The sequence below is a fragment of the Mixophyes fleayi genome, chromosome 6 (assembly GCF_038048845.1).
Source record: "Mixophyes fleayi isolate aMixFle1 chromosome 6, aMixFle1.hap1, whole genome shotgun sequence".
NCBI classification, from domain to species: domain Eukaryota; kingdom Metazoa; phylum Chordata; class Amphibia; order Anura; family Limnodynastidae; genus Mixophyes; species Mixophyes fleayi.
The window spans coordinates 53,284,286-53,311,796 of record NC_134407.1 but is presented as its reverse complement, the minus strand read 5'-3'; the positions used below and the strand labels follow the sequence as shown (position 1 = coordinate 53,311,796).

The window sequence follows — 27,511 nt, the reverse complement described above, 5'->3', positions numbered from 1 at the left end:
AGCCATTGGAAAATGTTTTGGTGGTCCACGTCATGCGGCAACCATGGAATCTGTTTTGTCCAATTTGCGCAAGGGCAGTTTCCTCTAGTGACAGTATTAAAGATGATGTCCCCGAATTGACCATACATTAGATATGGATAAATTAATTGATTGCTGTATTACCATAGATACCAGACTGACTGAACATGTGTGAGAAGGGCAAAATTTAAGTTATTTCTATGTTTGCACACATGTTCCACATTCCAAGCCTTTTACAATTAAAGCCCCAGTTTCCTGAAACTGAACCAATGCAGTTTGGCAGTCTTCAGGACCCATTATCAGTGCAAGATAAAACAAGAAGAGAAATTAACTTATGTCTTTATTGTGCCAGCTCTACACATTTCTCAGCGGAATATCCACTTTGAGAAAAGAATATCCATAGAACATGGACAAAAATTGGGTATTAATGAACAGAACATTTATGCAGTATTGGGAAATAAAATATAAATGAAAATTAAATTCTCTCAAATAAATGAGTGAGATAGCAGTGTGCAATCCAGTGGGGTGGGTGATTTGTTTATCAGATAAGTTTGTTGGTGTATGGGGAAATCAGCTTGAAGCAGATTTCCTTAAAGAAAGGAGAGAGGGTGGTAAAAGTGCAGAGGTTTATTAACATTAAAATTGCCATAACCACTTACATAGTGGTGTTAGAAAATCTGTGGTCTTGTTGGCTGCTCCGGCAGTCAATCCCCAACTGCAAAAAGAGTCCATCTCCACATGAGCTTGCTTACTTCCTGGTTGCTGCCTTGTACGGAAGCCTAGTGGTGACAAGAAGGCTTTCGACTGGTTTCAGTAAAATATCTTATTCATACTTGCCGACTTCCTGAACTCAGCGTCCGGGAGCTGCCTGAGGAGGGAGTGTGTGTGGGCGGGGCTAAGCAAATCTCCCTATTTTGGTCCCGCCCCCAACGCGAACGCATCATTTTACAGCAGGGGTCGGGGCCAAATGCCGCAATTCCCTGAGAATCGCAGCATTTTGGATCTAATTCTGCCCACTTCACTAGCAAGTGGGCAGATGCAGGAGACTGCCATACTCTGCCGGAATGTCTGGGAGACTCCCGGATTCCGGGTAGGTCTCACAGACATCCCGGGAGAGTTGGCATGTATGATCTTATAGCTTTCCCTAGGGGTTTCAGTAACGACTTCCTCATGGGATCACATTAGTTCACATCAGCGACAGTGCAGAGATTGTGTGTCTTTCTTAGTTGTTGCATGCACTGCATATAAACCTGGGAGGCTGGGGCAAACAGTGGGCAGCTGTGGCGCCCCCATCAGTCTTGTGCAGCTGCATTTTCTTGAGCCTCTTGTTGTTCCCGGAGGATATGGAAGTCTAGTTTTACCTGCTGGAGCTCTTCATCAGTTATCACCTAATTTTTGTTTCTAGCGGATCTGTTCTGCCCCCTAATTCTTTTATCTCTGATTTGAACGGGCTTTTTGAACCTCAACAAGTACTGCCAAACAAATGTGTTTTACTTGCAAAGTGTGTAAGTCTTTGCAGGTAAAGGATGAAAGTTATTCCTCATCACAATGAGTGACCTCTTATGTTTATCCATTTTAAAATCAGTGGGTGCACGTTTTGAGAGGTATTGAGTTAATCTAGAAGCTGTTGGTTTCTTCCCTTTTGGCATCTTTCAATGAGAAGGTTTCACAGGTTTCCACAGTTATAGCAGAGAATACAAACTATGATTGATAATATTCTTTTGCTTTTACACTGTTAAACAGAGCTTGGATTCCAGGATGGAGGAGAAGTTAAGAGAATCACAGCATTTCCTCAGTAAATAAGGTGGTAGCTGAGCCACAAATCCAGTAGATGGCGATGCTGTATAGGAGCAGATGTAGACAGAATGCTTATTCAGAAACCGCACTGATAAGTTAGTCACACAGTGGGCCTGATTCATGAAGGAATGCAAAGTGAAGGCAATTTGCGCTTTTAAAAATTTGGACGGAAATTGCATACACATACGATCATATTTAAGTACAAGAGAATCTCAAGAAATGTTTGTATTTGAATACAGGTATAAGTACGCTCTGGCAATAGGGTACTTGCCGTATGCAGATAGACAAAACACACTGCTGAATATGCACAATGCATACATTCAAGTCCATAAATATTGGGACATCGACACAATTCTCATATTTTGGGCTCTATACACCACCACAATGGATTTAAAATGAAACTAGCAAGATGTACTTTAACTGCAGACTTTCAGCTTTAATTTGAGGGTATTTACATCCAAATCAGGTGAACGGTGTAGGAATTACAACAGTTTCTATATCTGCCTCCCACTTTTTAAGGGACCAAAAGTAATGGGACAATCGACTCAAAAGCTATTTCATGGACATGTGTGGGCCATTCCCTCATTATTTCATCATCAATTAAGCAGGTAAAAGGTCTGGAGTTGATTCTAGGTGTGACATTTGCATTTGGAATCTGTTGCTGTCAACTCTCAATATGAGATCCAAAGAGCTGTCACTATCAGTGAAGCAAGCCATCATTAGGCTGAAAAATCAAAACAAACCCATCAGAGAGATAGCAAAAACATTAGGTGTGGCCAAATCAACAGTTTGGAACATTCTTAAAAAGAAAGAACGCACCGGAGAGCTCAGCAACACCAAAGGACCTGGGAGACCACGGAAAACAACTGTGGTGGATGACAGAACAATTTTTTTCCTGGTGAAGAAAAACCCCTTCACAACAGTTGGCCAAATCAAGAACACTCTCCAGGAGGTAGGTGTATATGAGTCAAAGTCAACAATCAAGAGAAGACTTCACAAGAGTGAATATAGAGGGTTCATCACAAGATGTAAACCATTTGTGAGCCACAAAAACAGGAAGACCAGATTAGAGTTTGGCAAACAACATCTAAAAAAGCCATTACAGTTCTGGAACAACATCCTATGGACAGATGAGACAAAGATCAACTTGTACCAGAGTGATAGGAAGAGAAGAGTATTGAGAAGGAAAGGAACTGCTCATGATCCAAAACATACCACCTCATCAGTGAAGCATGGTGGTGGTAGTGTCATGGCGTGGGCATGTATGGCTGCCAAAGGAACTGGTTCCCTTGTATTTATTGATGATGTGACTGCTGACAAAAGCAGCAGGATGAATTCTGAAGTGTTTCAGGCAATATTATCTGCTCATATTCAGTCAAATGCTTCAGAACTCACTGGACGGCGCTTCACAGTGCAGATGGACAATAACCCGAAGCATACTGCAAAAGCAACCAAAGAGTTTTTTAAGGCTAACAAGTGGAATGTTATGCAATGGCCAAGTCAATCACCTGACCTGAATCCCATTGTATGCATTTCACTTGATGAAGACAAAACTGAAGGGAAAATGCCCCAAGAACAAGCAGGAACTGAAGACATTTGCAGTAGAGGCCTGGCAGAGCATCACCAGGGATGAAACCCAGCGTCTGGTGATGTCTATGCCTTCCAGACTTCAGGCTGTAATTGACTGCAAAGGATTTGCAATAAAGTATTAAAAAGGAAAAGTTTGATGTAGGATTGTTTAGTTTGTCCCATTACTTTTGGTCCCTTAAAAAGTGGGAGGCATATATAGAAACCGTTGTAATTCCTACACTGTTCACCTGATTTGGATATAAATTCCCTCAAATTAAAGCTAAAAGTTTGCAGTTAAAGCAAATCTTGTTTGTTTCATTTCAAATCCATTGTGGTGGTGTATAGAGCCCAAAATATGAGAATTGTGTCGATGTCCTTAATGCTTACTGTATATAAAATGCATTTTTACATTTTGTCTTAATTGCAAGGTGGAGCATTTTGTCTTAATTTTGTGGTGCAAGTGATGCAGGTGCCTAGACACGCCCAAGCCCACATCTAAGCATGCGCGGAGCAATTTCATGTGGAGTTTAGCATGCAACAGGACATAAGTGGTATATCAGAAGGCTGCTTTATGCCTATTGTGGGCTAGTTATGTATGTGCTTTTAAGTCCTGGTCAGTATGAACAGTCCCTCTAAAGGTAATAACAATTGTAAGTGAAAGCACTATTGGAGGACAAAGTCCTTTTATATAAGCTACATCGGTCGAATGGCAGATAACCGGTATATTGAAGACATGTCCACTTTGCAAACCCGACGGAAACCTCAGCTTGATACATTTACCCGACCCCCAGTGTCTTCTCCTCTTGGTAATTGTAAAGGAGGGGAAAGTATAATAATGGGTGCTGATACGACAATACAATACACAATGCATGATATACCTTCCTACTCTGGCGCCGGCGCGCCAACACCTGATGATGTCAGCGCGTCGCCAAAAGTTTAAATGGCCGGCGGGGAGCGCTGATTGGCTCCCCAACTCAGCGACATGCGCCGCAGCTCTCACATTTCCCCCGTTTTCCGCTGCAGTCCCTGCAATGACGAATTGTGACCAATCAAAGTGCGGGTCTGCAAACCGTGAACCCAGGACGCCTCGGTTACTCCTTTGGGATTGCTGAGATGCCAGTATGGGTTCCGGAGTCGTGGGGATGGGGTTCTCCTCCTTCTGTTCCTTCCTTCACGGATCAGGGGCAGGTTCTTCTGGTCGACCCCCAATCTCCACCCTCTTCCACTTCCGTGGAGCCGAATGTGTCCTCCTCAGCTCTGGGAGTTGGCAGGGATCGTTGTGGCAGAGCCACCCACCACTCTTTGCCTCCTGGCAGTGATGTGGTGACGCTTTCTTCCGCCACCGAAACCGCTGGGGGGGTCTTTGCCGGAGACTTATATAGACGCCAGTGCGCCGATGCCTGATGATGTCAGCGCATCGTTGCATCATCCTGCCCCATATCATTACACTTTGGCACTGCCACGAGCCAATCCGGGCTCGTGGAGGCGCCAAAGTTTAAATGGCCAGCCGGGGAGTGTTGATTGGCTCCCCGACCCAGCAGCATGCTCCACGGCTCTCATATATTTGCTAAGCACTGTGTGACCATTACTTGTGTACCAGACCCGGCTATATGTCTGACCACCGTTACTTGCTATTGCTCACTTGTTACCGGAGAACAAGATCCCTGCTAAATACTTCAACTACTATAATCCACTGCTCATATACCTGTGAATGTTTGATATTATGCTGTAGTTACTCTGGTAAGGCACATGTATGATCGGAGTCGAAAGGGCAGAATCTGTCCAGAATGAGGAAATACTCTGTGCATAATTTATTAAGGTACTGGTACTGTGTTTAAAATGATTCAATGTGATTATAAACATTGTGCTCTCATTATTTTGGTATGAATTAGAGAGAAATATTTGAGACACTGTGGAGAATTCACCTGTTATGGTAATTGATTCAGAACAGCATTTTGAACATTAAATTTGAATGAGCATAAGATATACATTTCTTTACAAAGATACTGCTTTGGAATATAGTAATATTTTTACAACCCTATATAACACATTTCATTGATCATAAACTGATCTATCTATACATGAAGTCACAGAAAGACTTGGGGTATATTTAATAAACTGCGGGTTTGAAAAGGTGGAGATGTTGCCCAGGGCTGGCAGACTTTAGCCCTGGGGACAAGCACTGGCCCATAAGTAGCGGCCCATCCTTAAAGGGTAGCTTTTGGTACAATATATATTTATATATATAAAAAGAGGCTATTTTAGTGTTGCTTAATCCATATATATATTTTTATGCCCAGGCCCAGAGCTGGATTAAGGCTCTGGGGGGCTTGGGCACTTGGACAGGGTAACCCCCTATGAAGTAGCATGGTTATCATTTTAGACAAGAACACAGGCAATACTGTGTGCACTACTGTTAGGGGCACACAGTTCTGCCTTCACGAGCAGTACACGGTGAAGCAGGACATATCTCTATATTTATATACTGCCCCACCACCACACACACTATATTTATATACTGACCCCCACACTCACATACTATAGTTTATATACTGCCCCCACACACACACATACACACAATATATATAGTGCCCACACACACACAATATAAATATATATATATAGTGCCCCCACACACACACAATATATTTATATATAGTGCTCACACACGCACAATATATATAGTGCCCACACACACAATATATATAGTGTCCACACACACACACACACAATATATATAGTCCCCACACACACACAATATATATAGTGCCCACACAAACACAATATATATAGTGCCCACACACACACAATATATATATAGTGCCCACACACACAATATATATACTGCCCCCCCCACACACACACACAATACATACGTCACACACACACACACAATATATGCTTCAGACACACACTTACCTTATTCCACCCACGGCACTGCACTGTTCAGACATGGGACGGCACCTGTCACGTGGTGCGCGTCCCATGTGACAAGCCAAGGTGTGGGGGAGGGTCCGCGGAAGCGGCCAATGGTGGAAGGTGGCTAGTCACGCAGGAAGGGCCAGCCACCAAATAATAGAGACTTGGGCCGGTTTATGCACCGGTCCAAAATATAAATTTTCTGTTCGGCCCCTGCCCCCCGGCCCAGCCCGCCCCTGATGTTGCCTATAGCAACCAATCAGATTCTTGATGTCATTTTGTAGAGTGTACTAAACAAATGATAGCTAGACTCTGATTGGTTGTTATTCGCTTCTAGAGAGACTTACCTACACTCACCTCACACGCTTCCTTTCCACAATCTATTGGATCTTCTTCAGTCTGGCTTTCTTTCTTAACACTCCACAGTACTACAACTCAGGTGTTCTTTAGCGATGATTTTAGCACCATTAGCAGGTTCTAGAAGTCATGGGGCTAAATCATTAAAAGGAGGCTGTGCCCCGCTGTCAGCCACAGGATATTTAATAAGATGACTGGTCCTAGAGTGTGGCCAGCTATTCAGCAAGGACGCCAATGTAAGGGTTTTTATTTTTATAAGCCCAAAACAACTAAACCAGAACCTTGGATACCAAACCCCAGCCTACCCATCTAAATCAACAATGAAAACATACATTAAAATAAGAAAAGAAATTATAAAAATAGGTGAGAATGGCAGGCCCATTGTCAGTACCAGCAGTCTTAGACATCACTAGCCTGCCTTCAACACTCAGCAGTCCACAGATTGCTAGCCTTCCCAATTAGAATCCTTAACAGAATGCAGCTAGGCTCAGCCTCAGCCTAGAAATGACATAAACATCTCTCTCAAGTGTTACCACTAACCTTCAGTACTGATGACAGATGTGGGGAATCCCCAATCAACCAGCCACTATAAGAACCTGCTCCATGCCCTCCTCTTTGCCTGAATATCAACTGTGTCCAACATCAATACTGCCACCCCAGGACTATGCTAGGAAGTATAACAGCTCAACTCCTGTGTCCAGTCTCCCCAACAGCAGCACACCCATACCCCCATTTACATCAGAGGTGTTTTCGACAGAGTGCTCATACCAGCTTAGTACTTTTTTACAGAGGGAACCAACTAGACTGGGCTGCGACCTGGGTCCTCACTGAGCGAAGTCCATATCCTCTTGCGGGGATCCCTGTTGAAGTAGTGTATTTGGTTGTGTCAATCCTTTCTGCTAGTTATAATCATCTGTGTGTGTGCACTTGGCTACACTTGCTGTTTATCTCTGTTCTACACAGGCACTGTGATATACTCCATTGTAATCATTTGTTTTATGCCTTTACAGTGCCACCACCTCTGTATAACTTATTGCAGGCTATGTGCTGTTCAACCAGTGCCACCACCTTTGTGTACCTTAGTACACCCTACTCGCTACCAGGACAGCGTCTACAAACTCTGTGTACTCCGTTGCATGTTACCAACCCCCCACACTTCATGTAGGTAGCTCTACTCTCAGCAGTTTGCCTAGAGTGTCAAACTAGAGATGTTTACTGACCCCCGTATTCTGGTTTTGGTTTTGGATCTAGATTAACTTTGTGTTTTGGTTTTGGCAAAACTGCCCTTGCGTGTTTTGGTTTTGGTTCCCGTTTTTTTCCCCTAAAATCCTGTTTTTTTTTTTCTAAAATCCCGTTTTTTTTTCTTCTAAAATCCAGATTTTTGTGTTGTTGCTAAAATCACATATTTTCTCTCCCCCCCCCTACATTATTATTAACCTTAATAACACTAATTTCAAGTCATTTGCAGTCAATTTTGACCACCTCACAGGTCACAATATTATTTTCATACACTTTCAAACAAAGACTGCAGCGACCTGGCTGGGTGCTAAGCGACAGAGCAATGACACAAACACACGGCATTTCATAGCACATCTAGGAAACATTGCCACACACGCACTGGCAGAAAAGAAAAGTGGTACAAGATGGAATTGTCCTTGGATCATGAAATCAGTTATGGTTCATTTGTTCGCTCCACCCATTCTTTGGATAACTGTGGTAATTCTACAGCTAATACATGGCGATGAGCGCTGACCTCCCCTTCCCCTGGGATTCGTGCTTTTATCAGACCCAGACCAATCCAGGGTGCCAGACAATGCACTAAAAAGAGCCATTGTAATTCACAGCAAAAAGCAAGTTCATCACTGTGATTCGAATCAGCCCCAATTCCCAAAAAATTATAATATAGTTAGGTACTTTTGACGTAAAGTGCAGATTACAAACACTTTTTGCAATACTGTTGAGACAGCAGCAAAGTGGAAGGTAATACATATACACGTCTATTTAGACATCAATGCTTATATTACTGTGACTTTACAAACGCTACAAATGACTACACAACTGTTGTCAGGATTTGGGTAAAAATAATTCCACACATAAGAGGTGGATTTTTTTGGTCTTATGCCCAGGCATGACAATGGCCTTCTTCTTATCACATGCAAGAACTGCTTCCACTGGTGCAGGACTTACACAAACAACATCGGCTTTTACACGTAAAAGTATTTGGACACCACTTTTGGAGTCCAAATGACAAGGTCTTGCTTGGTCATGACTGTCCTTACAAGAAGATGCCTCAATGACAGTTGCAGAACAAGCACTCATAGAGAAAGGCTTCATTCTTTCCTTGCCACTGCGTGTGTAGAATGGCATGTTGGCAATTCTATTTTTTCTGCAGATAACTTTACCTGGATTACAGGTCTTTTTTTCTTGATCAAGGTAAAAGGTGTTTTTTTACATTTTTGTTTCCCTAACTTAAAAACATTATGCACTTTTACATAGGTTTTAGATGATGTAGAGGGATTACTATCATCATGAGTGGTACCAGCAGCTGCTTAGTGCTCCTGGTCTTCTGTGTACTGCTGTGAATCCATTTTTATAACACAGTACAATGTGACTGCAGATTAAGAACAACACTGCCAACCCTTTTATTTCAGCAAAGACAATTAGCAATGGAGCTCTCCTCTTTGTCTGTTACCTATATAACACTGTACAATTTGACTGCAAATTTAGAAGACCGAGAAGGCCAGCACTATTATTTCTATTTCAGCAATGACAATTAGCAATGGAGTTCTCCTCTTTGTGTGTAACCTATATAACACCGTACAATTTGACCGCAAGTTTAGAACACTGAGCCTGCCAGCCCTATTATTTCTATTTCAGCAATGATAAGAAGACTGCAATCAACAAGGATGCCCTCCTGGCCAGAAGATCTGAAGATTTTTACAAGCATGGACTTTTGGAATTACAAATTTATTTGGACATGGTTTACAAGCATTTTTGGATTAAAAGCTGCTGACGAAAGAAGAAGAAATCTGATTGGTGAGTATATTGGGGTTTTCTTATTTTTAATAAATTTATGTGGTATGAATGAGGGTGTGTATTGTATATATTGGGGTTTTATTATTTTTATTAAAATGTTGTGGTTAAAAACAGGGAGTTGTGGTTTATTTAACATTTGGTTTTGTGGAACTACAGGACTCAGCCAGCCCTGGGTGTTAGCGCATGTTGGCACTTGTGGTTCTCCAAGTGCCAGCATGCCCTGGCTGCCATGGGTATTCTGGTGCTTGTAGTTATACAAGCATCAGCATGCCCACACTGTTTATGGCAGCCCGGGCTGGCTGGGACTTATAGTTCCACAAAACAAAATGGTGTCTGTTTTTTGTTTTTTTTTAACTTAATTTTCACCGCTATTACGCTACACCCACCGCCCAGGGGTGTAGGAAGAGTCCTAGTGCTTTCATCACTGGGCTGGGTGCCCCTAGAGGGGGGGCCCGCTCATTTTCTGAACATCCTGGGGTTGGTTGTCATTATGGCAGGGAGACCCCTGCCTCGTGTCCTCCTGTTATAGTGCTACCCACCCCGGCTGGTTTGCCTTGTGCTGGTTATGTAAAAATCGGGGGGACCACACGCAAATTTTTCCCTGATTTTCACGCAACCAGCAGTAGCCCCCCCCCCCCCCCCCCCCGCCTTTTTTAAAAAAACTTTTATCTATTTTTAAACTTTTGACAGCTCTGGCTGTATAGACAGGCAGTGTAACAGTGATGTGTTTACTAATCACACTGCTAGGCTGCAGTGTGTTGTATCTAGCAATTTTTAAAGCAAACTCAGGAGAGTTTGCTTAATCGTAGCTTCATACATTAAAGACTAAAGACTTGTATAGCTAGAGTGGCAAACAGTCGGGACTTTAATCTCTATCTATTTTGGAAACAGCGATTTTGACAGAAACACATCTCTGGCGATTTTACATGAAATCTTAGCTTCATACATCTGCAAGTTTCAACTCTCCCGAAAAAATCGCTGGATTTTCAAAATCGGAGCTTGATACATTTAACCCCGGGTCTTTTCAAAACTTCCTGCATTCACTTGATTGGCTAATTGCCTATCAGCCCTGTCTATTTAAAGCACCTGTCTCCCTACTAAGGTACCAGATTTTCAGGTCTCCTTACCTGTTAGGATGTTGCCTCCTCTGGCTCCTGTTTATTGCTTACACCTTGTTGTTCGTTGTATTTAGCAACAATGCTGCAGATTGTTGCACATCACCTCTGATCCTGCTCCAGGGCTTCCAGCTTATCAGGACTTCACCATCCTGCAACCTTGCTTTTTTTGTGCATACCTGATTCACCTTCTCCACGGTCTAGAGATGCTGCTGTCTCTCTGCAGACCATTGTGCCTCTCCTCCGATCCTACTCTAGGGCCATCCTGTTCACCAGAATTTTGGTGCAGCAGCACCCCATAGACTGTTGCTCTCTCTTGTTATCTAAAACTACCACTTACTGTTGGACTTGCCTCAATGCTCTGACATATCCACATTGCCACCTTTATCTCCTGACCACCCATCTAGTCTCGCTTATCGCCCCCTTAAAGGACCGTGACCTGCAGTTAGAGACCTGCTAAGCCGGTGGTTCCCAAACTGTGTGCCGCGGCTACCAGGGGTGCCGCGGCGCTGTGACAGGGGTGCCGCAGGCCAGACAGGGAATAAACTACAAAACAAAAACTTACACCGGGACCCAGCATCCTCCTCTCTCACGCAGCGTGAGAGAGGAAGATGCTGGGTCCCGGCACCCGGCGCCGCGCAGATTTGTACATTAACAAGCTGCATGAGAGAGGAGGATGCTGGGTCCCGGCACCCGGCGGATTTGTAAGTTTTTGTTTTGTTGTTTTTTCCCTGGCTGGCCCACGGCACCACTGTGGCAGAGGGCAGGGAACAGCGTGGCAGAGGAGGGGGACAGCGTGGCAGAGGAGGGGGACAGCGTGGCAGAGGGCAGAGGAGGGGGACAGCGTGGCAGAGGAGGGGGACAGCGTGGCAGAGGAGGGAGACAGTGTGGCAGAGGGCAGAGGAGAGGGACAGTGTGGCAGAGGAGGGGGATAGTGTGGCAGAGGAGGGGGACAGCGTGGCAGAGGGCAGATGAGGGGGACAGTGTGGCTGAGGGCAGAGGGGGCAGCGTGAGAGGGGGCAGAGTGTCTGGATGCAGAGGGGGCAGAGTGTCTGGATGCAGAGGGGCATTTTTGCATACAACTAAATAAGTATTTCTGTCCTGACCTAAATACTTATTAAATTTTTTTGACCCAACCACTTCTAAAACAGGACTGCTCGGTAATTATTTTGGAGGGGTGCCTTGAAACAATTATGGAGACTCTAAGGGTGCCGCGAACTGCAAAAGTTTGGGAACCACTGCGCTAAGCCCATATCCCCTTGCAGGGATCCCTGGTGAAAACCTCTCTTCCCGTTAGACTCTGCACCTCTCTGGGGGTAGTATCCACCTGAGCAGAATTCGAGGCCCATTCTGACTCTGAATCGGTGACAGGCACTAATTCGCTCATTTGGCCTACAGTACCACCTCTATGCTGATGACACCCAAATCTATATCTCTTCCCCTGTCCTCTCCTTCTGTACTGTCTCGTGTAACCAACTATCTTTCAGCTATCTGCACATGGATGTACCAACGCTACCTAAAGCTCAACATATCCAAAACAGAGCTTATTATCTTCCCTTCTGCCAGAATCACCATCTCCCCTCAAATCTCCCTCACTGTTAATAACACTACAAATTCCTCAGTATCCCAAGCCCGCTGCCTTGGTGTCACATTTGACTCCACCTTCTGCTTTATTCGTCTCACTCGCTCCTACAAGACTTCTCCTGTGCTGCTCCCCACTTATGGAATTCCCTACCACGCCCAATCAGGCTTTCCCACAGCCTTCAAATCTTTAGACGTTTTCTAACAACCCATCTCTTTTTTTTAAAGTTTACCTTATCCCTGATGATACTATTCACACTAATACACACTCACAGCTGTCTCAAACTCCTCTCTAAGCCACACTCGCTCCTTTTGTTTCAGCTGTGCCCTTTCCACCTAGAAGCTCTCTAATGGGCAGGGTCCTCTACCGTTTGTTTTCATATCTGCTTGTATTTTGTCTGCCTTGTATATCCTTGTTTTATTCATGTCCTTGTTTTATGAATGTCCTATTTTCCCTACTGTACAGCGCTGCGGAGCACTGTGGCACCTTACAAAACTACAATAATAATAATAATAATAATATTAGGACTAACAGTAATTCATACAGTGAACACTATATTGGTCAATAAAATAGCAACAAAAAAGAAAATATGATGCTTTCAGCTTTGAAACTTCACAATGCTTAGGGTTATTTGGAATCTTACTTAGGAATCTTAATTTGGCTGTGTTCCAAATTAAGATTCCAAATTAAGGGGGGAAAAAAACATGTACCCATTATCTAACTACTAAGTGAAAACTAACTACAGGAAATAAATGCTAAATATTGCTAAATAATGCTAAACATTATTTACTTGGTCTATTTACATATATTTACAAATGGCATATACCGATAGTGGACAAAAAAATAGAAATCTGTGACAGGATGGACCACCTATACCACCCTGTCTGTTGTCGCTGGCAACCGGCTGGGCTTACTTTGCCACCTTTCTCTTTCGTTATCCCAAATGCGCCCTCTCACTGCAGTAGGAGGGGCTTACAAATGCTGCCACCACTGGACTCCTTTACCGGCATCCAGAACCCGGTTTCTTTTGGATAATTGAAACTGCGAGTGTACCTGGGCTGGTACTCCTGACCTCTTCCTATGGATCAGGGTTGCTGTGGATGGATCCCCCCTAGCCTATCACATTGGCCAGAGCTGCTGGGTAGCGGACAGAGTGGTGGTACTGGATGCTGGGTCCAAACTTCAGAAACAGCCGGGAACGGATTAGATTTTGTGTCTAATCTGTAGGTCACAGGATTTTCAGAATGGACGATGTTTTCAAGCAGGTCTTTGAAGCAAGTGATGTTTATTTGCAGTTACACTGGTTGAAGGTTCAAGTGATCAGGTCAGATGGAACCAGAAGAACGACTTTTAATACAAAACAGAGCCTTTTTTATACACATTTGGAGATTAGTCTTATCAGGAGGCAATCCGGCCTCCTGTCCCTTTAACCAATCTGGGTTTATTCATGCAGCCTGCATATGAATCAACCCAGAGAGGTCAACACCTTTAGCATTGCTGCTAATGGCAGAGGGGAGTGTACTTCACCCCTGTCCTTAAACTGCTAGGGAGAGGAGGGCTCAGCCCACTCTCCTCCCCTGGTGCCTGTCTGTCTGGGGTGAGAGATTTATCTTTTAAATCTCCCGCCTAAAGTTACTTCCAGGGACCGTGCTCTGGGGTCTGGCTCTGCTCCCTGGCCAAAAATAGTACCATGGGAGAGCAGCCAGATTCCGGGGCAGCAGTCCTTGCCCTGTCGCTAGTTGAAGCTCTCTGAGCTCCAGCTAGGGACTTAGGTTCCCGGGACCCCCAGGAGGTGCTGCACCTCCCGGAGGTGTTTGATTGCAGGAGGCTAGTGTTACAGTCCCTCCGGCAGCCACTGAAGCCGGCTGCCGGGGGGTGAGGGATCCAGGGCTGCTCCTGCAGCCCCTTCTGGACCACCAGGGACAGGGTAAATGTTTATCTTTATTTATATACATTTCCATTCACTTTATACACATACATCCTACATTTAAACACATTTACAGTTAATGTACATATAATCACGCTCTCGGCGCCTAGCACTGGGAGTTAACCCCTCTGGTGCTGCACGCCGGTTAGCTATCGGCGATGCAGCACCGACACTCTAAATATTTACATGTATTTTTATTTTAATTACACTTTTACACTTGATGGGGTTTAACCCTTTCCCTGCTGCAGTGCTGGGTGTGCGCTGCAGCGCACATCTTAAAATACATTTTTATTTACATTTAAAACATTTTAACATACTTGCTTATACCCGTGGCGCCTAGCGCTGGGGCTATAACCCCTCTGGCGCCAAGTATTAACCCTCCCGGCGGCGGAGACCATTTCAAGATGGCACTTGGGGGACCCGGCCATACTCCACCCCCCTCTAGTCCATGCGTTCTATCAGCGAGCCATGACCCCACGATTTGACTCCTGGTCCCGCAGTCTCTTAGGGTTAGCTGGGGTGCCCTGTGGGATCTGGCTCTTCCTGCCGAGACAGTCCATCCACATTGCTGTGAACCGTTCCTTGCTTGTGAATTATGTGAAAGTCATAAATTTGAAGGGCAAGGCATCAACGCGGCAATCTGCCATTTTCCTCTAAAGTGTGTTTTAGCCACTTTAAAGGATTATGATCAGTCACCACAGTAAAATGTTGCTCATACAAATAAGGTTGAAGTTTTTTCACTGCCCAAGCAATGGCCAAACCTTCCTTCTCAATTGTGGCATACCCCACCTCCCGGTTTAGCAGTTCTCTGGTCAAATAGGCCACAGGGTGCTCCTGCCCATCTGGCTCCATCTGGTTAAGTACTGCTCCCAGTCCATACTGTGACGCATCAGTTTGCACAATAAAGTCCTTGTCATAATTGGGCGCCAGCAGTATTGAAGCACGAACCAGGGCTTCCTTTAATGATTGAAATGCCAGCTCACAAGCAGATATCCAGTCATCTACTTTGGGGAGTTTCTTCTTAGTGATATCTGTCAGGGGCTTTGCTACAGTGCTGAAGTCTGGGATGAAATGTCTGTAGTACCCTGCAGTCCCTAAGAAAGCCAGTACTTGTCTTTGGATTGTGGGGCGGGGCCAGTCTCGGATTGCCTCTACCTTAGCTGGTTCTGGCTTAACACTACCTCCCCCCACAGGACAACCCAGGTACTGCACCTCTGACATCCCATTATCTGTGTGGAGTTTGTATGTTTTCCCTGTGTTTGCGTGGGTTTCCTCCGGGTGCTCCGGTTTCCTCCCACTCTCCAAAAACATACTGGTAGGTTAATTGGCTGCTGACAAATTGACCCAAGTCTGTGTGTGTGTGTTAGGGAATTTAGACTGTAAGCTCCAATGGGGCAGGGACTGATGTGAATGAGTTCTCTGTAAAGCGCTGCAGAATTAATGGCACTATGTAAATGATGATGAAATGGAAATGTCTGGGTAAATGAGGAACACTAAGTATATTGAAATCAAGCATTTAATTAAGCAAATAATATCCAGCATTGTCAGGGTTGTGTATAAAAATGCTGGAGTATGCTGGTTTACTAAATTTATGGCTAACGTGGCTGTAAAGGGGTAACTGTTGCAGTGCATTTGGAAGGCACTTTAGTGACAAGGACAGCTCACTTTACCAATGTTTCACAAGCAACTGTGCTTAAGATGATATTAGTATGATTAGTACATCAGCAAAGGGCAACAGTGGACATATGAGCATACTCCAGGACCACATTGTTAACTTTCCATAAAGAAGATTTTGCCAGAAAATCTGCCACCGACAGGTTTGTGTTAGCAGGATTATTGCTGGCAGTAAACCTTTAATGTATAGAGCGAAAACTAAAGAAGCCCTATCATCTGTGAAGACTCCCATATTCGGTGGTAATAGGTCTTTTTTCCCTTTCATAAATTTGCCTGAAAGTGCATACATCCTCAGTAAGGAATAACCCACCAACTGTGTTTCAAAAATCTATCAACAGAAGGGGAAATGGGGTTTTGAGATTCAGGAAGAGGATTGAATTCTTCTCCTTCTTCCCCTTCTCACTATCTGTGTCTGTTTCTCAATAAAGGCTTGGGCCTGTGACTCACCATCTCTTCCCACTCCATTCTTCCCCCACCACGATGCTTGACGTTTATTGAATGTCTTGCCTTTAATTATGAACACTCCCTTATTTATGTCTGTCTATCAATAAAGCTTCGGGCCTGTGATCACCCTACCCTACCCCCTTCACCTACCTTCCCCTTCACATCCATTGCCTGTTGAAACCGTTATATTGTATGCCATATGTCTTGTGTTGTACTATAAAGTATGTCTAATTTATGTTTCACATCACTCTTTAATGTAATTTCTTATATTTGTTTTTTGTACCTTTATTCAACAAAAAAATTGGGTTTTGAGATGGATGAATAAAAATGGGGTTTTCAGATTTTTGACTAGGAACCATAATATTGTGCTTACCTGCCAGGTTCAGTTATGTGGTGTTGGACATGATTATGCCTCCATTCATCTTCACCATTTCTGATCGGCAGCCACCAAACTCCATTGACTTCAGCAGAACAGGATGAGGTGAAGAGTGGCCACATGCTGCCTCCATGTGGGAAGAGGTAGCATGCGATTAGTTGCTCAGAGGAATGGGGTTGGTCTAACTGACGCTCCCTTAGTGTACAATTCCAAATGACGGCTGTGTCTATACTGCACCCTCTGTACTGCCTGCCTCTGACATCTGGGGGCCTCCTGAATGAGTGGGGCCCAGAAATCGTGCTCTCTGTGCCCCCCTCTTTAATCCAGCACTGAGGACAATGGGATGCTCTTTGTATTGAATGGTAGTCGCAATATTTATGTATTGTAGGGCGGACACTAGGATTCTTTATGTATTGTATATCTATTACTAGGATGGTTTCTGTACTGTAAATCTATTACTATGATGTATTCTGTATTGTATCTATTACTAGGGTGACCTCTTTATTGTTATTACTAGGATGCTCTCTGTATTGTATGGGGGTCACTAGGATGCTCTCTGTATTGTATGGTGGTTGCTGGGAAATTCTCTATATTGTATGGTGGATATTATGATGATTATGGTGTATAAGGATGCACTTTGTATTTAATATATATAACTAATATGCTCTCTGTATTGAATATTTTTCGCTAGAACACTTTGTATTAAATATCTGTAACTAGAATGCTTTCTGCATTGCATGCTCTCTATATTATAAGGCTGTCACTATGATGCTCTCTGTGTTGTATATTAATCATTAGGATGCTCTCTGTGATGTATACTGGTCACTAGAATGCTATCGGTATTGTACACGTGTCACTAAGCTGCACTTTGTATTGTATGGAGGTCATTAAGATGGTTTCTGCATTATATGGTTATCACTACGATGCAGTTTGTATTGTACTCTAGGATGCTCTCTGCATTGTATGGAGAGAACTAGGATGTAATCTGTATTTTATGAAGGTCACTAGCATGGTCTGTTATGGATAATGGTGTGCTAATCCTACCTACTTTTGTGTTGACCCTGCTAACATGAGGCCACTTCAAGATTTTTTTCCAGGTCCACTTAAAGTCCCAATATGCCCTTGTATTCTACCGGATTAATAGTTCTTGTTGGATGAATGTTCAAAAGATTTCCATCCATCCAACTACATCCATTCTATATTCATATCACGAACTGCTGTATGATACATAAAATATATATATTTCTATTCCACTGTTGAACATTTTAACTCCAGACTCTGGTAAACACCCAATAATAGTATGTCTAATAGAGCGATAGTAACGTCCATCGCCCTCTACTGACTAATGGCAGGAAGAACACGGAGCCTGTTCTTGCCCGTCCGTCATTGGCCGCCAGGCCGCAGCACAACGCGGAAGTATTGCTGTCAGTTGTCATCTGGCGCACCTGAGCTGTACTGTCTGACGCGAGCAGCTGATAGGTCTGTGACATTCCCTGGTGTGGTAGCTGTGTGCTCCGGGCCATTCCCTGTATGAGCAGCGGGTATCTCTGCCTCCTGCATTCTCTGTGACGACGGCTGGGACCGGAGACTAACGGACACCGTCTTCACACAGGTCGGAACTTCATGCATGTTTACACAACATTTGTGCAGTTTAGGCTATACTGCAGAAGGGGGTCAATGTGGCTTCCAGCTGTTGTGGGACTACAAGTCACAGCATACAACACGCAGGGACCAGTAGTTCCACATCAGCTGGAGAGCCATCGTTTGCCCCCTTCTGCTCTGCAGTCTGTGCATTACGTGCAGCAACAACACCCCTCCCAGTTACCTGATACGATTATGTCACTCTAGTTCTAGAAAATGCAGTATGTACATAAGCACCGATGATATAATGTTATGCAGATATTGATAAGTTGAATGCATATGTTTTTACAGTTTTAGATTATGTGTACGGCTGTACTTGTTATATAGCTGTCTATATTCTGGGTATGGTTTGTTGTGTTCATGCCTAGATAACTCTTCAGTGATTATAGGGCACGACTGTGAAGTCCCTCTTTTACTTATCTGAAAAACAACAACTCCACTTAAACAATGTTTTGTTCATTGTCCTTACAGTTCCCATTTTTCTATATGTATCTAACATCTTTGTCAATTCCTCAGTGTGTAGCAGTATTCTATGCACGGTATTGTGGTAACCATATTAAGAGATTTTTATCCATGTTCTCATTTGCAGAGAGAATACTTTGGGATAATTGTATGTAAATATCTTGCTGAAGTGACTGTTTTTTAAATGGTGTATTAAGCTATGTCACTTTTGTGTTGCGTTTTGCTGATATGTTATTTGTCATCAGTATTGTGGGACTGCAAAATGGCCTTTTTTACTTTATTTGCATTCATACAATAAAAAGTACCAATTCAGATATCCGACATGTTATGAATTATGGCAAATGACCAATAGGAGAAACACAATTTGAAAGTGTTTTTGCCTGTTATAATTCAGAGGGAATATATTTATTTTGACATTTAAAATGTGTTATATGTTCCCTGTTATCTCAGTCCAGATTATAGATAGTGTTGGAATGTATGAATGTGGCATATTCAGTTCTACAGTGTATGGTTCCTGTGTTCACACTGACTGATAAGTTAATTATGTGCCATGTCGCAGCTATTCTGTAGCAATTCTTCTGTATATTTCCTGAACAGTTCTGCTAGCAATCCAGTGATTGCTGTGAGTGTGCTACAAATGGATTACAAGCTTGGCTGTCATCTATGTGACACTAATCTAATTATACCAGGGTAGCGTAATGCTGAGATCTGTTTCTACTACACATAGTTATGCTGTTTTTGTTTGTTTTGTTTAATCTTATAAACAAAAAGCTTCTCAAATCATATGCAACAATAATTGAGTAAATATGAGGAGACTCCGAGTAATAATACAACAAAATATTGTGTATGTAATGCTAAGTATGCAGAAGCTGCACTTCTGTTTGTATCAGAATATTAGTAATCGCATAGCCTGTGTATGCCCTTAAGGATATCATATCGTTTGCACACTAAGAGCGGAAATAAAGTACATAAAAACCCATCTAGTGCTCAAGTAAACAATAAAAGCTCTTGACCAATTTTGGCCAATCAGACCAGCCTTGTATTTATGTTTGTATATATGTCTGAGTGCTGGTATCCCTCCCAGTGATTTTCCTACTAACCAAATAAGATTCCTGCATTGTGCTCCCGAAAGCATGGCCTGGTACAGAGCAAAGCCTTTATACTTATACCTAAATGGGGTAATGTTGGTAATTCTATTAGGTTCTGCATCTTTTCTCTGGGTTCACTTGCAGCTCTCTTTAGTATGTACCACTTACTGAGCTTTGCGCTTTGATTACTGCAGATCGGTGACTGCGATGAGTACTCGCTTTGAATGGTTAATGGTATTTATGCTTTACAGAAATGGCACATCCTTTACTTATGTTTTAAATATAATCTGCTGCAACAATACAGCAGTCATGTGGGAAATACAAACTGTATTTGTTGTGTTGGTGATATAAGGTTAAGATTGTTGTTGACCCCCTTGTACTTTATTTTTTCTTTGAAGTCAATAAATAATACTACACAAACAACATTTATCAATTTGTTATATTGTTTCGGCATAGAAATATGGGCTTATACAATTTTATTGTGAGCAATAGCAAGGTGGCCCAGTGGTTAGCATTGCTACCTCACAGCGTTGAGGTCATGGATTAAATTCCCACCATGGCCCTATTGGTGTGGGGTTTGTATGTTCTTCCAAGTGTTAATGTTGCTCCCTCCGGGAATTCCGGTTTCCTACCACACAGTCCAAAAAACATACTGGTTAGTTAATTGGCCATAGTGTGCGTTAGGGAATTTAGACTGCAAGCTCCGTTTGGGCAGGGAATGACTCCATAGCATAGCAGCTGAGTGCGGCCAAGATGGCTGTCTCACCTTATGCAACATTGTAAAGTTCTTTGAGTTCTATTGACTGAAAGTTGCTATATCAATAAAGAACAAATATTATTATTAGCAACCAATCAGATGTGAGTTTTTAACATTGTTGAGTAGTTCCACTATTAAAACCTAATGTCTGCTTGCTATTGGTTACAGCACATACGTTTTATATGTAATATTTTATTTACTGAAAAGTAGTTTGCCGTAAACTACCATTATGCCATGCATGTTATGCTTGTCAAGCATTATCTTGTATACATTTTAAATGGCCTCCTCATTTTCTGCCTAATGCCGGTGACATTCACATATAAAGTAGCTACAACATTATAACTGTATATAAAGAAATGTTGCACTGGCTCTGTGCGTTTGGAGTGGAAAAGGTAATTTAAAATTCCTTTGTGTTATTAACAAAGGGTCTTGTTTAATAAAAGGGATACTAAGAACATATGCTGTTATGAATATTAACACATAACATGTTCACCTTGTTTAGGATGATAGCCCTATACTGATAAAAGCTGATTGGTTGCTATGGGTATCAGCACATCAATACTTTATGGACCAGAGCCTTCACCTGCGGCCCACAGCTCCTTCGTGTTCTATTGGCAGATTGGTTTGTTATAACTTGTAACACTTATTTAAAATGCCTGCTGATATGTTATTACAGAGAGGTGTCTCTCTGTTTAAATGTATTGTTTTATCGTATTACTGAAATTAAAGACAATGGGCCTGATTCATTAAAGAAAGTAAAGCAAAAAATATGAGTAACTTTGCACCTTGGCAAAACCATGTTGCTTTGAAGGGGAGATGAATATAAAATTTGGGGGCACCCTTATAATTGGGGTAGGGCATGTCCTAGATCAACTTTAAATGTCAGTGTAAAAATAAAGCTATCAAGTATGTGTGTGCTACATGAAAAAACAGCCAGTATTTTCCTTATGTGCAAAACAATAAACTAATTTGCAACCCTTGCATTGTAACATGGTTTTGCCAAGGTTCAAAGTTACTATTTTTTTGCTTTACTTTCATTAATGAATCAGGCCCAATGTGTGGCTCTTTTGAAGGTTAGAGGGCCGTACAATGGGGCCTCCAAAGTGTATCATGTTGCCCATTATTGGTATGGACCATGTTGGTAATTATACCCCATAGCAGTGGTCAAAGTGGGCATATATACGGTGGTATGCTAGAATACCTACCAACTTTCCCACCGAACGGGACAAAGGTGTCCCGACCGTGATGGAGAGACAGAGCCCTTACATCGAGACTGTCCCTCCTAAATTGAGAAGTTTGGGAAGTATGCCATAGACAACTAGCAAAGCCTTATATGTTTTGTGTGTGTATGTTGATTTACTTTTAAATTTTGATATTTTATTTACAGAACCAGGGTATCCTTAGAGTTCTGAATGATATATAATTAATTACCTTTGTTTAATTATCACTAGGAAACATATTCAGTTTAATGGGTGTGCTATTTTGGCAGTTATTTTATATAGGAAATTCCTCAGGCAGCTCTTAGAAATGAGGCTATGAGCACACAGCTTTTATATAATTAACTCTCCTCTGCTCCAATTTCTATAAGTGAACTGAGGAGATACAAATCATTGCATATATGTTATTGATCTCTATTGAGAGATACTGGTTTAGTGCATATGGCAGTGGGTAGAGGAACAGAAAGTGCGGAAAGTATAATTTTCACCCGTAATAATACAGAAAAGAGCGATGAGGTTTAGGTAATAAAGTTTTGTAAGTTGTGTTTTTTATTGCTTTAGAGTAATTTCTGTTCATGTAATTTTCTGCTTAGAAAACCAAGTTGATTTGTTCATTAAATTAGAGGCAGTGGGAAGGATCCTATCAGTGATGAGGGTATCACATATGACTGGAGAATTAGCGCTTAGTTGGCAGGATGATATAACAAACTCTGCCAACAGTCTAGTCTTTTGATCATTTATACTTTTAGCCAACTTGCATAAACAACACTGTTTCTATGACAACCCAGTTCTGTAGAACATTTTACAATACTTGTTAAAATATTTTTATTAAAATAGAGTGCCCACATTTTATTACAAGATAAAAATAACTCTGGACTGTTTTAGAGGTGGACAGGACTGTTTTAGAGGTGGACAGAGAGGGCTTTTGCTGTGGGTACAAGGCTTTATAGAGGCCTTCTGGGCCAAATATTATATGGAACATTGTTTTTTACTGTGTTTGATTATTTGAGATTGAATTGAACAGTGGTATGGAGTTTTTTTTGTAAGCAGGACTAAATGCATAAAATAAAACACTTTCTGTAAAACAATCTTTGAATCATTCATAAAAAGTGTGATAAATAGATATCGTATTGAAAATTACGGCAGTTGCCATCTGACTCGGAAGTCGCTATGACTTAGTCTGAAAGCAGGTGGTACTTTGCTGTACGTTAGGTGAGTGTAAGAACATCATATGATATTGGAATGTTGTTCAATTTTCAACAGGTTTTGTTGAACTGGTTGCTCACTGGCATGAGATATAACATTTCAGTGGACAACTTTTAGAAATGAAAATTAATGCTTGTCTGAAAACCATGTGACAAAAATTACAAGTATACAGACCCCCAAAAGCAGCAAACAAGCATAGAACATGGTCTTATACAAGATTGTAGAGGCTAGTAGCCAGGGGTTGATCGAACATGTTCATTGTACTTCTTACTATGAATGCAGCCTTCATTTAATTGTTTTATAATTTGATTTGTAATGTATTCACTAAGGTTGGGTACACACTACACGGTCTTCAGCTGATTATCTGTCCAATCACACGATAAACCGTTTGGCCCGATATCGCATTCGTGTGTACGCTCCAATAATGTACGATTATCATTCCAAAGCACATTGTATCGTTTCATTTGATTTTTAAATCGGACTAAAAATCTTGTTGAATGATGCCGTTCCAATCCTGCAGTGTGTAGGCACTGACGGCCAACAGTGTCCATGGATCTCTCCAGAGTGTGCAGAGTCAGGATATTTTCCGCAGAAGGTTATGATAGATGAAAAGCACAGATCTGAAGGTAAATCTTGTAGAACGTGTTTAGTGTGTGCACATGACTCCGCATGCTAAGCGGGACTTTTTTTTTCCAACCGTTGGTAAAATTGGTAACTATATCGCATTTGTAGAAATTTCTGCAGTGTGGACCCAGCCTAACCTGTACCTCTATATCTATTGATGAACACTGACTTACTGAGCATGCTGATAGTTGTAGTTCAAAGGCAGCTGTAGACAAAGCGAAAATATAATAAAAGTGAATGCAGTATTAATTTAATGGATAGTTACACAGTCCTTCATAGCCAAACTAAACTATAGTAGTTGCAAACAGGAAATAGTTTCATTTTGTGCCAGCAGTACAAACTAGTGAAAACTATACAATAGTCATTTCCTTACATTTTAAACAAAGTTATTTTCTTGTTAACTAAAGTCATGTCTATGATCACAAGATTGTCCAAGGCCATTGTAGACTAGGAGCACCAGCACGCACAGTTGCCAAAGATTGTGAATAGTTTTTAGGGTACATTTTGTACTGGCCTGGTGCATAGGTCCTTTGTCAAACAATAACCTAAGTAATACAAGCCATATATTACCTGTAGATCTCATGATGTTTTGTCTGAACGTTTTTTTGATTGCTATCTTGTTCTTAGTCACTAGTCGGATAAAAATGCTTCCCCCCCCCCGAGTTTAGTAATGTCTTATACAGTACATAGCTTATATAATGTATATTATTCTTTTATATAATTGTATTACATCTAACCACTAATCCTAGTATATAAGGTGTTTTATTTGAAAGAGCTGCTGATAATTGTTAAAGTCCCCATATCTGTACAAATATATTTGTATCTATAATATTTGGCACTTGGAGTCCCTGGAAGTAATGGTATCTTGACATTTGGAGTCCCATGCATAAAGTCTATAAAAATATATTTTGTAATTGCCCCAATGTTTTCTAACCGTGTCACCAGCATTTCACTTTTTAGTATCACGTGTAGCAGCATTTATCACAGTGATTATATATAACAGTGCTCCTCACAGTGACTGTAGCACCACAAGATCAATGTATTTAATAAAAACAATCAGATAGGGCTTAGTGAACTCACTATCTCTCCATTTCCCTTTAATCAACCTGATTGTAATTTGGCTTCAAAACATTATCCTGTAGAGTAATGAATAAGCAATATCGATATATTTGTCAGCTTGGATAAAGTACATACATTTCTACATTTGGTACACAATCTTACTTTTGCTGAAAAACAATCTCCCTAATCATTAACGAAAGATAAATCGCTTACATTAAAAGAAGCTGACAAAAGATGTGGTGTTGTAGTCTGGACACCTTATCATATATACAAGAGGCCTATAGACATTTAAATGAGGCAGTCAGATATACCATATAGGTACCATATTGACTGGAGTCTCTACAGTTGAATTCCACAATTATTTGTTCTATTAGATAAAGGGCTCCAACATATAATAAACAATCAATATAAGTACATCTGTCTATTTAATAAACTCCCCGTTGTCCCCAGCGCTGTAATAACCCTAAAAATCAAATAAAACATTAAAATGCCCTCCAGTTCTTTGGCTTTTAATCTCTCACATTAAATTAATCTACAACTACAAGAATTTGTAGTATTTTTAACAGACAACTTTTACCTCTATTTTACAGGCTCCTGAACATTTTAAATGGAATGATTCCTATATTTGTTCAACTATAGATGTGCATTTGTAAATAAGGGACTATAAGCTATAGAATACTATCTAACACAAAATAATACATTTAAAATTTGTAAAATTAAGTGTATATTCTATTCCTTTATTCACATTGACTCACAGTTATTTTATGTTCTATTAATGATTGTTACGTACAACTAAAAGGGGAGCTTATGGAACGAAATTTGTGCAGAGTTATGGAAATCTTTTTATGTGCAATTGGGAGTAATATTTATATTATTAAATTACATTTTTTTTTTTTTTATCAATGTTTTATATTGAAAATTTCATCATTTTAATTGGTAGTTTGGTAGAATTCATATCAATTTGAATGTTAATAATTGGAACCTTATATTCACCCATACAGTAGATGATTATTATTATTACCCATATTTGAAATTGTTAGGTAAGATTGTAAATATTGCTTTTTTAAAAAAGATACAATCATGGCCAAAAGTTTTGCGAATGACACAAATATTATTTTTCACAAAGTCTGTTGCCTCAGTTTTTATGATGGCAATTTGCATGCACTCCAGAATGTCTTGAAAAGTGATAAGATGAATTGCAATTAATTTCAAAGTCCCTCTGTGCCATGACAATGAACTTTATCCCAATAACAACATTTCCGCTGCATTTTAGCCCTGTCACAAAAGGCTGACATCAGGTCAGTGATTCTCTCGTTAACACAGGTGAGAGTGTTGACGAGGACAAGGCTGGAGGTTACTCTGTCATGCTGATTGAGTTAGAATAACAGAATGGAAGCTTTAAAAGGAGGGTGGTGCTTGAAATCATTGTTTTTAACCATGGTTATCTGCAAGCAAACATGTGCAGTCATCATTGATTTGCAAAAAAAGGGCTTCACAGGCAAGGATATTGCAGCTAGTAAGATTGCACCTATATCAACCATTTATTCGACCAGCAAGGAGAGCGGTTCAGTAGTTGTGAAGAAGGCTTCGGGGTGCTCAAGAACATCCAGCAAGCGCCAGGACTGTCTTCTAAAGTTGATTCAGCTGCTGGATAAGGCACCACCAGTGCAGAGTTTGCTCAGGAATGGCAGCAGGCAGGTGTGAGTGCATCTGCACGCACAGTGAGGCGCAGACGTTTGGAGGATGGCCTGGTGTCAAGAAGGCCAGCAAAGAAGCCACTTCTCTCCAGGAAAAACATCAGGGACTGACTGATATTCTGCAAAAGGTACAGGGATTGGACTGCTGAGGACTGGGGTAAAGTAATTTTCTCTGAAGAATCCCCTTTCAGATTGTTTGGGGCATCTGGAAAAAACGCTTGTCCGGAGAAGGAAAGGTGAGCGCTACCATCAGTCCTGCCAACAGAAAGCATCCTAAGACCATTCATGTGTGGGGTTGCTTTTCAGCCAAACAGTGGGCTCACTCACAATTTTTCCTAAGAACACAGCCATGTATAAACAATGGTACCCAAACATCCTCCAAGAGCAACTTCTCCCAACCATCTGAGAACAGTTTGGTGGTGAACAATGCCGTTTCTAGCATGATGGAGCACCTTGCCATAAGGCAAAAGTGATAACTAAGTGGCTTGGGGATCAAAATATCAAAATTTTGGGTCTATGGACAGGGAAATCCCAAGACCTTAATCCCATTGAGAACTTGTGGTCAATCCTCAAGAGGTGGGTGGACAAACAAAAACCCACAAATTCTGACAAACTCCAAGGATTGATTAGGCAAGAATTTGTGGCCATCAGTCAGTATGTGGCCCAGAAGTTGTTTGACAGCATGCCAGGGCGAATTGCAGAGGTCATCAAAAAGAAGGGTCAACACTGCAAATACTGACTCTTTGCATAAACTCAATGTAATTATCAATAAAAGCCTTTGACACTTCTAAAAACACTGAAGCAGCAAACTTTGTGAAAACCAATACTTGTGTCATTCTCAAAACGTTTGGCCATGAGTGTACACATTTTCTTCTTTGCAGCAGTTGCTATTTTTTAAAATGGAAAAACAATATACCCACTCACAAGTTGTTAGACTTGGATGCAA

At 41.6% G+C, this 27,511-nt stretch overlaps 1 protein-coding gene across 3 annotated transcripts in view; it reads left to right on the top strand.

The window, feature by feature from the left end:
* Positions 1-18,192: 18,192 nt before the first annotated feature.
* MARCHF8 (membrane associated ring-CH-type finger 8) overlaps positions 18,193-27,511 on the top strand; it is a 177,065-nt gene continuing 167,746 nt past the window's right edge. The window contains exon 1 of one of the 3 annotated variants that reach the window (XM_075216545.1): positions 18,193-18,426. The gene's annotated coding sequence lies outside the window, so the exon portion shown is untranslated. The remainder of the gene's footprint in view (positions 18,427-27,511) is intronic. The other 2 variants (XM_075216546.1, XM_075216548.1) reach the window with 2 other exon arrangements.